The 12,738-nt window shown below is 41.2% G+C and overlaps 1 protein-coding gene across 16 annotated transcripts in view; it reads right to left on the bottom strand.

Moving 5' to 3' along the window:
• PARD3 (par-3 family cell polarity regulator) overlaps positions 1 to 12,738 on the bottom strand; it is a 481,499-nt gene that overhangs the window by 443,063 nt on the left and 25,698 nt on the right. The window lies entirely within an intron of this gene.

Below are 12,738 nucleotides of genomic sequence, written 5' to 3'. Positions count from 1 at the left end.
AGCAGGTCAGCACTATATTTCCAGCTCAGTGTGCTTGTGTGGTCCTGGACCAGCCAGCAAACTCCTGTACCTCCCTTCCCCACGCACTCCCTGGGGATAATTACATACTTGCCAAATTCATGCTACGATGTCTCTTTGCAAATTTGGGCTTTGAAGGAAGAAGGTGGCAAAGCACAGAAGGAAATTACCCATTTAAGAGGAGAAGCAACCAGAGAGCCATCTCCTTGCTTCTAGTTTGGGTGTTGCATGCTGTTATAACTGATAGGCACATCACAGCTTTGCTGCAGTACAGACAACCAGTACAGCAAAGTACTTTTCCCTTTCCTAAGGTAACATAAAGATGCAGTGAAAAACCACAGAAGGACTTTATGCAAGTACCCACTACTCTCTGCAATTAGCATCATGCTGTTGTGAAACACAATGCACAAGGTCCTCACAGAGGACGCGATGCTGCTCCCAGGTGCGTGCCCCCATTCTCCATCACCTGTAATTGGCATAAACCTACACAGCTTCCCAGTTAATGCAGGGCTGTGTTGGGAGAGCAGCAATTCAAAGGAGCCCACTCCTACTCTGTGCCCCTATTTCACACCTGAGAAAGCAGCATACAGATACATACATTTTCCTTCTCAAATCACAGCATCAATGAAGCAAAACTAACTAGATATTTTCTGTATCTTCACAACTGGATTCAGGTCAATGCTTCTGAAAGGAACCAAAAGACACTGCCTCTGTTTTCTTAAATCCTAACCACAACAGTTATCATCTCCCCCACTCACTTCTACAGATACCTCTTTCCATACCTCAGGTTCCTGCACACTTGGAAATCTGTTAAAATGGAGTAAGGAAAAGTTGTCACGCAAAAAATACCTCTCAGTTTTTTACAATGTAATAGTAAAGTCACATTAAACTTCTCTGCAGACACTCTGATTTGTGAAGTACAGCTGAGTGAGTGAATCCCTTAACTGTTCAGGGACACAAAACATATGGTCTTCCCTAACAATTTGTACAACCTGTATGCATAATCTTACCTCCACGTTACAAAGAAAGGCAATTTGAAGTAGTTCATCCTATAATGAAGGCAAGCTATAAAACCCATTAATCTACTAGAGAGGAATATGCCACGGCAACCCAGCCATGCTGCAAGGTGCTCCACTCACCTTGCAGCAGAGCTGGTGCCTGTGCAGCACACAGCAAGCACAGCTCAGCAGTCTGGATACAACTGTGAAAATTCAAGTCCACAGCAATGACCATGGCAAAAATATGAGTAAAGATATGAAGAGGAAAAGCCTCCATACTTTTAAACATTTGAATTTCAAGTGGATTTATCAGCTGATTTCCAAAGACTTCCAAAACGAACAGCTCCTGTGCCAGTGCACAGCTAAAAAATTACTTGAAAAGTGCTATGAAGTTCTTGCTAAATAGTGTCATCACCATTAAAGTGACCTACATACTAATAAAGCACAGATCTAGTTTTAATTAGTGGAATTCTATACTTAACATAATATGCGTTTAAATCCATGCTTAAAAAAACACTGAAGCAGTAGATTTTATTAGTTCCACTTTTTCCTTCTGCCTATTTACATTTATTTCAAAATTACTCTAATATTTTGGTTTTCCTTCTCCACTTAACATTTCAAAACCAGCAGAGCCAACTGAAGCTAAAAGCCTTGTCCTGCTGCTGGTGTATCACCAACAGATGTTCAGAGCACTTAATTGCAAGGCTGCAATCTGCTCTCTGAAGAAGGCTGGTAGCAGGTGTGATGATCTGGTCTGCAGAACAAACTACATAGAAAGATGCAAGAGGGTCGGGGGGAGGACTCCACCACTTTGACCTAGCAGGCCTACAAATCCAACATGCTATGTAACAGCAGAGGAAGGCAGAGGGGAGCTACAAAGTTAAAATAGAAAAATCTTGGCATTTTTGAGCTCAGTGTCCGATTTTACAGCTTTTCACACACTGCAAAGCAAGCAGGTAAGCACAACAGCAGGCTGACTCCCATTTGCTGTTGATGCTGAGAAAGGTAGAATTTGCAATTGCAAAGAACAGACCCTCCTCTTTACTGCATCTAGGCACAGTTTACAACTCTGAAGCCGTGTGGTCTTCACCGAAGGCTGGCTTTCTGAGCAGCGCATCAGGTGAAAGGCAGGCTGCAAAGAGCTGTTTATTACAAACTGATTTCAGATCTCTGCTCCTCTTCTCAGCTTGTAGCTTACGCTGCAGAATAACACAAAACACAAAGTGAATTATTACATTCTGCACTTGAGTTCAGAAAGGAACAATGCACTTTTTGGAAAAAGCAACAGGGAAATTCTGGATGTAAAACACCACACTTCTAAAAGAAGAATTCATTATGGAAATTTTTTTATTATTATTATTTCAGTATCACACCAAGGAAAAATTGTATACTCATTGTGTCTTAAAATGGATCTCTATTCACTATGTCTTTGGCATCCACCAAACTTTGGAAACAAAGCCTTTCAGAAGGCAACCAAATACTGGCACCACTGAGTCCGAAGCAACTTGTGGAGGCAGCTAGAGTTAGAGCAGTCTTCACACACTGTCTAATCACAGATATAATACATGGTCTAATAAAGGGAAATAGACCAGCCATAAAACAAGACATAAGTTTTACAAAATCAGCTATTATGATTTACAGATTCAAAATCGTTTAATAACTTTCACATAAAACAAAGGAAAAAAATCCCTCTTTTAATTGTGGTCTGCTATGAGACCAAGCAAATGCTGAGTTATGAAATGGAAGTAATTCCAAACAAAATAGACCATTCCTACAAACGGGACTCATACAAGGCTATGGTAAATATTTAACCACTCAAATCAACAGAAGAGTAGCATTCATGCATGAGCAACTACAGGCCAACCTTGAGAACATTTTTAGAAAGGGGACTCCCACACGGGTCTATCTGATCACCCCGTACAGCCTGCAGGAAGACATCAGACCGCTGCCCAAACTTTTCCTTAACAATTTAGCTCAGCACTTCTCCTACAAGTCACTGGCCAACAGAAAAAAAACACTATGAAAAGCAGATTTAGACTCAGTCCGAAATACACGACTGTCCAAAAAAGTATCTCAGAAGTAGATTTATAATACAATTCCCTTTAGCAGCTTGTTTAGACTTCTCCAGATGCTAAAAGGTAAACAGCAGTACATCCAAGCTAATTACTTCATATTCAAATATCAAAAGAATATTTAACTCGGCACAAATTAGCTTTTCATACAAGCTAGCTCCCCTTTGCTGCTGCTTTCATTCCCCAGCTAGGGAATTGCACCAGCAAAGGAAAATTCCTACCTCCACAGAGACAGGGCAAGAACCAGAAGACTTTTCAGCGAAATATTTTATGAACCCCAAAAGATACAATACTGGATACTCATTATCTGTACATTCCAATTTAGCAGGGGGCTTCAAGCTAACAATAGTTATTTTGTGGCAACGCCAAAGCAACAAAATGGTCATCAGTACTAATAAAAGAGAAATTTATAAGACACTGATTACAATAACATTTCACGCATATTAACATCTAGGTTTAGCATTATGTTCTGAAGTGATTGCTGGGCAAGGGTGAGACTACTCCCTTGCCCCATATAACCACAAGTTAAATGCACTGTTTTACATGCAGAGCCTAACATTTTCTTTTTAGACCAGGTTAGCTAAGTCTAGAAAATATAGAAGGTTTCCTCTTTAATCAAATGGCAGCACTTAAACATACAAATATTTTGCATAAAGTTACAGACACTTAAAACCACGTTCACTAGCTGTTTTAAAACACAGAGCCTACACTGACAACTCCAAACTTAAAAGACCTACTTATTTCCCCCAGTCCACTTTTTGCTGCAATTTCTTAGTTCAGACTTAAAATTTTCCAGAATTATTACAGACCACATTTATTTGTGCTATTTTGCATTTGAAGAAAAACTAGAAAAAGCAATAAAAGCTGCTGTTAAGAAAACTCAGTGAGAGCAGAAAACATCAAACCTATCTTCCCAACTCAGTATTCCTAACGCCAGAAAAAAAATCTGTTCAGTATAGGATTTAGAAGTGATGCTCTGAACTCAAACCACGCCCAGAAGACAGGACTCCCAGCTTGACTGAGTGAGGACAGAGGTGGTGTCCCGTGTGCTGGGGCTATTCCTTTGCCCCATCCCCAGCTGCCTCGGACCTACAGTGCGCAACAGAAGCAGCATCTTCGTCAACATGAAACAGTTAACTTGGTACACACCCTCACCTCGATCCAAACTCGTGCTGCCACCTGAGCACTGAGCACCCTCACAAGAGACCTACAGGAGCTGGAAGCTCAGCCCAGGAGAGCCACGTCCATGGCCAGGCTGGGCTCCCCTCATCGCCCTCAGAAAGAAGCAGCATTACTCCTCTTACCCAGTGTTCATCTCTCTGTAATAAAAGGCAAAAACATGTAGCAGAACAAGCAAGATGTATGAAGATGACTACTCTCCAACTGGTTAAATACTTACAATTGCACAATTTATTTTTTTTTTAACTTTCATCACTGCCTAACATTTCAAGTTAGCAGTCTTCCAGCAGCCTGGTACTGCCAAAAGGTGGAGATAAATTCAAGGGGGGGTACAACCCTTTCCCTCTTAATCTTCCCAGGCTGCACACAGCACCAAGTCCAGAGACTCAATCACCAGGAACAGCTAGCCGCCGCAGCCCAGCCACCACAGCTCGGCCGCCTAAATTCTTTTGGTACTTGTAGCTGGCCACTTTCCCAGCACTCACAGCTGCAGGCAAGCAGTCTTCACAGGAAGGCAGAGGGGGAAAAAACTGACAGCACAAACAAATGCACACTTAAAAAAATGCAAATAACTTTTGGTACAACAGGTTCTTGGAGAGACCAAATTAAATCAAGCCTTGTTATTCCACTTAGCGGTTTATTAAAGAAGCTAAAGGTTCTAAAGCTTCCAATTTATTCTTTTTTTTTAACTGTCATTTAAGTTGTTATAGCAACAAAATTTTCAGGCTACTTGGTCTCAGAGACACTCCAACATCCCTAGATGTAATTTTTCAATTTTTATTAAATTCTGCTCCTGTTCCTTCCTGTCCAGAAGGACTCCTAGAACTTGGAACAAAGTTGTTCTTCTCATTATATGCGCAAAGAGGTCTATCTCTGCGAGTTTCTCACAAGTAGGATATTGCTTCTGACGTTTAATAGAGAAGAAAAAAAAACATTGTGTGGCCTTTGCCTAGAGGGAAGATAGAGTAACTCAACAACTTTGAAAGCACATGCAAAAAAGATGGGGTAAGGTGAAGCTACTTTTTTATTTAGTAAGTGTGGCTACATTTCTTCAAACAAACGAAAACACCTAAGTGGGTGCCACACGCAAACATACAGGCACTCCCAAAAGTCCTATCTCCATTTAAAACGTTTTATGCCCACGTAATTTTTTTTTCCTATTAGTAATACAACATGAACACCAGAAACATTTAAAATTGCCATTCTGAGTCTGTAAATACATGCATACCCGGAACAAAAATCTTACAAACGTGGCCACTTAAAAAGAAAACTGCTAACGATATACCAGCTTGCTCCTCCTGCAAAGGATTCAAAATCTTGCTGCATTAGCAGCAGGCTGAGCGTGAGAGAATGTGGAAAGTATGGCCAAAAATGTGACATCGCTTCTCCAAAATAGTGTCTATTTTCCCTACCAAATCAAAGATTCACTACTTTCACTAAGCTTATTGCCCAAAAAGGGAAGCTTCCTATAATATATTCCACAAGTTTCTTTTTAAAAAGGAAGCCTTTTGGGTGACATCTGTTGTGCCACTGCGGTCAATTTCTCATCCTCCTCCTAAACTGACCACTTACCTCCAGGGCATCAAGTTATCAAGTTTCTTCCCATCTTCAGCTCTGTATATTTGTCCATACTTAATTTAGCCCATTACTATCTTCCTTCCACACAAACTGTTTCCCTCTCGTGAACGAAAAGGTACTAGGATTTACACTTATCTATCCTTACCCCAAAAGCACTTCCTTTCCCCAGTCTCCAAGGTCAGCCAAGTCTTTTTGCCTCTCCTACAGAAGACCACCCTTCTCCCCACAGTCATTTTCCTTCTGCCATCCCCGTCTCTTACCATAAAAGTCCTGATGAGCTGGAAATGCAACAATCCAGGAGGTGACACCCACCAACTGCTCCAGCACCAGAGCACGGTGCCTGGCAGGAACACAGCCCAGCTCCTGGGGTGCTAATCTTTGCTCCTGGGATGCAAGAGTCACGCTCCCTTCTCAGGGAAACACACTTGGTCTTTATTACTCTTCCCCCCCACTGGAGACCTTGGCCCTGAGATGTAGTATGTGGGATCTAGTCCAAGAGTTTTTAGTAGGGATACATTTCTCCTCTTGTCTGGGACTAAATAGTTTATCGTGTATCACTGTGCAGTAAGAAACTGAAGTAGGAAATAAGTTATGTCATGTACCCGCTACCTGATTCAAAAAGAACTGCAGCAAATACTGCAACAAAAAAGTTATTAAAATTATTTCTCATTTAACAGGTATCTGGAACCAATTTGAGAAAATATCTAAGGCTATCAGTAAGTAAATAAAAATCTGACATGGCTAAAATATTGTAACAAGTAAAATTAATGTGATTATCTCAAAAACAAAAAGGCTCTAATGCTCACTTAATTTAAAATTATTTTTCCCCAATTTAGAATTTGACTCATTTCTCTTTCACTAGTAATATTAGTAATTTTGACAAGTATTATCTACATCTGTGGTGCTGTATTTTTTTCTTTCTTATTTTTTTTTAAACAGCACCACCGGATTATGTAACTTAGCTCAAAGGCAGTTTAGTTTTTTGGTGGTTTTTTTTCTGTCTTGCAGTACCAGACTTGCTGTGCATTACAGTAAAATGACCTCAAAAAAACAAGCAAAACATATAATGCATATTAAAATAGGAGGGGGGGGGGGGGAAGAAATAAAGCACAGATGCCCTAAAGTATCTTGCAGAATTTTTTAATACTTTTTGCTCCACTTTTTATTTTCTTACTGCTCACAAAATATTTCTGAGTGAGAACATCTGTGCTATACTCTGGATTGATGTTAGAAGAATTCCACTTTATTTTCAATATACATAAGCATTGGTTCAGCATTGTTGCCGTTTTATCCATTCAATTTATATTTGGATGAAAAGGTTTGTTTTCCTTTGAAGAATCAGGAAATTGTTCTAAAGCTACATGAACCGTGTTCTCTATAACTAACGTCACCAGCATTTCTCCCCCATTTACTCTATCTTATTTTACCAGATTAAATGTGCCACAACCAAAAGATGTCGTAGTCTGGTACAACTGAGAAAGTGTTACTTCCAGTGGTGTTTTTATAACAGAACTAAAACATCTGTGACCGTTATAAGCAAAGTTAAAGTGTAAAAAGCTATGAGAATCAGATGGTGTTCCACTGGTGGAAGGCTGTCGCCCAGGAGAAGAGAGGCTGGCAACTCTCTAAACCCCAAAATGCCTCCAGGAACTGTTCTCTGAAGGCACTGTGCGCTTTCACAGGCTCCTCTGCCGTCACCCCCTCAGAGCTACAGGAATTGCTCACAGCAGCTAAACGATGGGTTTGCTCAAAGGGAAATCGCTCTCAAGCCACTCTTCCACAAACACACACTTCACTTTGATCACCATTACTTAAAGCCGAAATACTGAGAAACCACATAATGTCAAATTGAAAGCAATGACGTATCCCGTCCAGCTAAAGATAGGTGCTGCTCACATCAGCCAGCCACCGCAGCACCACACATACCCTTTACTGATAGCACCTTCAAAGCTGAAAGGCTCGCATGCTGTATGCTTTTTACGCCCCTCTTTATAAGCACCACAGAACTCAGCCTTCCTCTTCATTAGCCTTGAATAATCCCAAAAGCGTTTACCCTGCTTGCTCTAACAAGGGTACGGCGGCAAGAACTGGCAGAGAGGGGCTGCAGCGAAGCCCTGCCCAAGGTGCCCCTGGGCTTGTGTGGCTCCCCACCTCCGGAGCCACAGGTCCCCTCAGGCACACTGCTGCTGTTCCCATGGCAAGGGGCCTCCACAGCCGCTGCCACGCTTCATCCAAAGGTTCATTCCTACCTTCACCCTGCAACTTCTCCTGCAATGAGTGAGAGTCACCTGTATTCACAACAGAAGACAACAACAGGAAAGCATTCATTTCCTTGAAAAGGCATAGAAAGTTGAAGAGAAAAGGTTAAAATGGAGTTTTCCATAATGAGCAGAGGGAAATAAATCATCACTACATGCAAAACACAGCCTTGCATTTCCAGCACCAACTCCCAAACCTGCAGGATCATGCGACAGCTTTCTAAACATGAAGCAATCGTGACCCATTTCAATACTTTTCTTCCTTAAATTAGCAGCTCTCCACTGCTGTTCACAGCTTTCACCAAGCCACAGGAGAGCGAAGCTACCCATCAGCTGCCTTTCACTGCTACTGCTGCTGGGAGCCCAACATCAGCAAGGAGGTCAAGAGCCAGCTTGAGAAAATTGCCAGCAGCCCCAGGGAACCTGGGCTTTCCTGGTTGACCTCAGGTAAATCATTGAAATACTCCCCAGCCAATACCAAATGCAGAGCCCAGAGACTTCATCCTGGTGGTGTCGGCTAGAAGTAAAACAGTCAACTGGGCAGCAGGACTGAGAAGGGGGGGGGGGGGGGGGGGGAGGGTGTTGGTTCTTTTTTTGGGGGGAGAGGGTTCCTGAACATTCTGGAAACAGCCTATAGATTTCTTTCTACTTGAAACAGGCTCCAGACTTACGCAAGTATCAAAATGAAATCTAATTCTAAAAAATATATATATATATATTTATGCTAAATTTATCCATTGTGGCCCTTCAGTATTTTCATTACAATTTTAAAGGGTTCTCTGCATGGGCAGTGTGGAGGACCCAGCTAAGCCTGTGTCCAAAACAGCTAGACTCAAGCAGGGAACGTGCTAAGACCAATACAAACCCCAAGTAAAATCAGCAAATTTTCATACCAATCCACGCCGTGTCTTAGGATCTATAAACAATGCCCCAGAGACAGTCATAAACAACTGTGAAACTGTTCGCTTTGCAGAACATAAAAAGCATCAAAGTCGTCATTGGATACCTGGAAGACAACCTGCTGTCCAGGAGCTGACTTTTAAGCAAATCATCTCAGCTCCCAGTTACCTGCCACTGGGAAGGGGGTGGGGGGAATACCAAAAACAGGAAGAAAAAAAAAAAAACACCACACATTCACTGAGACTACTTCTCTTCTGATGAATGTCAGACATACCAAAGAGGTGGAGCTTTAAGCTCTGGGTGGCTTGAGCTTCCTAAATACAAATTATGTGACAATATGGTCATTTGACACCTGTTACCTTTGCTTACACAGCCAACTTTCCCCGGGCTCTGGTCTCTTATCAGCAACTGCCTTCAAATGCTATCAATGAGCAGACTGCAATTTCTTTTCACAAATATTAACATAGCACAGCTTTTAAATTAACAATTCAAGCATTGTTCCATACATCACAAATGCCTGAAAACTTTATCTCCCGTAACATTAGGTGGGAGGTGGGGGGAAAGGTGTCTCAAAAAGGTCCTCCTAAAATCTTTTTTGATTCAGCAGGAAAACTTCTACTTACTTAATCTATAAAATTGGGGTTATATACAAGGTCTAGGAACCTGACTACAACCTCATGGTATGCAGGACATCAGACCCAGCTATCACAGAGACTGAACGATCCCCATAGGATTTGAACAACTCCTATAAATCTGTGATTTCTTATTTCATGTTCTTGTTTACCATGTTCAATTACATCACACAAAGACAATACAGCAACAACGAAAATTAAAAAGAAACATACTATGCCTACCCATTATCTATGCATGCTTATTTACACCTGCGAGAAAAAGAAGATAAAAAGTGAAACACTTACAATATCCCAAGAAACCCAATGCACACAAGGATTATGGTGACAGTCAAGTCACCAGAAAAAAAAGTCAGAAATGTCTCTGGCTGCAACTAGATCAATCCAAAGCTACAGGATGCGCAATTATTTCTTTTTGCTAAAAGGTTACCCAATACATCATTTCTGTAATAACTTTCCACATTTTAACACTGGCTTATAGTCAATCATTTCATAAACATGATCTCAACTGTGTATCTGTCTGCTCCCTTTTGGAGCAGCTCATCATCACTTGTCATTAATGTTAAGCCAGTCAGGTGTGGCTGACTTCCCCTCCTCAAAATCCCTCTTACCTTCTTGCCAGCATTTTTTTATCATTAAATTAATTGCTAGGAAGCCATAAGCAGGACTACATCAATACAAAACCTGCACAGCCCCTACCCAGCAGGGTTTGGAGAACGCACCTACCATTTCTCAGGCCTGCTGACCCCTGCCCAAATTGTACTCATTTAACAGTCACTCAGAAACTGTTACAGTAGCTGCATCAGTCCAGCCACACAAACAGCATCACTAGCACGCCACCACACAAACAAGGTTTCAATAAGCATGACCATTTTTTGCTGACTCCAGTTGCCCTGGACAAGGTGGGCTTTACAAACATCTCTTATCATTTGCTTGTTCATTCCCCACAAACACAACTTGATGAAAAAATGGATCATGTTTCAGACACAAACCTTTTTTTGGAATAAAAGTAAAGGACAGAAAGATTTCCTATACATGCTACACAGACCAAACTTCATGCACAGCCTGGCATATTAATAACTTATTTCATATATAAAGATTTAGTATTGACAGTAGTGTTAACCCATAATGAATTTTTTGAGATTTATGAATCCTCATCAAAGACAACCGCATCCAGAACTAACTGCAGTAACTAGGTGTGTTATCTATATGCTTTTTAAGTCTAAAAATTTTACAGAGAAGAGAACTTTACTATTATGTGGATTATTTTCCATAAATATTTTTTTCCATTCTTGACATGTCTCTTCAACCTAAATAGTACCAAGCCAAACTAAAGTGAGGTCAAATCTTGACGTTACTTGCTCCTGGCAGTCCACAAGCATGATACCAGGCTGCCTCACCACGATTGCAGAGGTATGTCAGAAGCGCTCACTGTGCAGATCACTAATTGCTAATCACAACCTGGAAACCATGACAAAGCAGGAGGTAATCTGGGAACGGCTGACAACTCAGTTTGCAGAGGTTTCAAGCAGTTCTCCTGAAGGAACTGCTGCATACAGTGGATACATTTTTGCAGGATGAGAAATGCTGGTTTTCCTGTAAGTATGATAACCATAAACTTAATACAAATATTTCGAATAGTCTTCAACCAGATATGCCTTTTTTCTGTAACAGCACAGGGGTGGTGAAGTAGATTTCAGTGTCAGCTTGATAACAGCTGCCAGATTGTTATGTTCATATGTGCACACATACATTCATCCTCTCGGTTTAGGAATTAATTTTTCCCTCCTCCTGCCTCTTTCTGAAGTGAAGATTTGCTCATCTGCTGCACTAGTTTAGGGGAAAAAAAAAAAAACACCACCTAACTGCTATAAAAAGGGTAACCTATGAAACTCTGCCATTAAAACCATGAAATTACTACGTTACTCTACAGAGAGCTCAGCAAACAGCACCGTACATTTAATTACAAGACACGGAGGATCCATCTCCTTATTACCTAAACATTGCCACAGAAAATCTTTGGTGAATTTAAATCAAAAGTAAGGTTTGACTGTGACCATGTAAGACACTCAGAGAAAGCCCATGAACTGTTACTGTTTTCAGCCACAGTATTTCCATATAATAGAAACAATCTTAGTAATTATGGCCACCTCAGGTCCACACCAGTGGCATATAGCATAACCACTATATAAATACTAATAAATAAAACCACCGTGTCATTTTAAACACAAGACCGGGAGCTTTGGTTACTAGGGGCTAGTGAAAGTCTGGCTGCACCTCTGCAAAATGTCTGTTTAGTAAACACACAGGCATGTTCAAAGAGAAATTGACATTATTTTTTCTGTGTGTTTTCAGAGGTGGGTCATTTCTTTCCTAAACAAACCTACACATTTGCAACTATGTAACCTTTCCCCGGTGACCGGCAGGCATTCTTCTCCTGCTCACTACTGCAATCACTTGCAGGCTTGACATTATACTGCAGAAGTAATTGCCATCCCTTCGTGCAATTTAACAGCTGGAAACAAGGGCGCAGTCCAGTGCCACACGAGTTACACAGGCCACAGTTTTGGAACATAACACATCAAAATAATTGACTTTATTAATGATGTAACACCAATGAACAAATTCTGCGAACACTTCTCATCCGAACGGCCCAGTGAGGCATTCGGTGCTCCCTCAAGGGACACACTCCACTGCTCGCTGGTTTACCTTAACCAGAAAGGTACTTTTGGCCACCGTCTCCTACATGCATTAACTGCCATATATAAACAGCAGCTGGTACGTAGCCACGGCCATATCCCAGTGAATTGTTTTACTCTTTTTTTCCAGCCAGACTCACAACTGTGTTACAGGAGGAATAGTAAAAACAGAGACACAATGTGTTAGTGCTCTTCACCACCACGTTCTTCCGGATTCAAGTGCGAAGGTAACAGGAACCTCAGTTACTTTTCTCCTCCCAGCAACTGGAATTCTGAGAAAACCAATCTTAAAAATTTTCTTGGGAATCACTTCAAACCAATCAACCTACTGCTCACAGTATTCTTTCCACTGCAGGTTTCAGAGAGCCTGGCAGTTAGTATTTGCCAAAGCAAAACTTCCAGGTGCT

This window comes from Falco punctatus, assembly GCF_963210335.1.
Source record: "Falco punctatus genome assembly, chromosome: 4".
Taxonomy (NCBI): domain Eukaryota; kingdom Metazoa; phylum Chordata; class Aves; order Falconiformes; family Falconidae; genus Falco; species Falco punctatus.
This window is presented reverse-complemented; position numbering and strand designations above follow the sequence as displayed.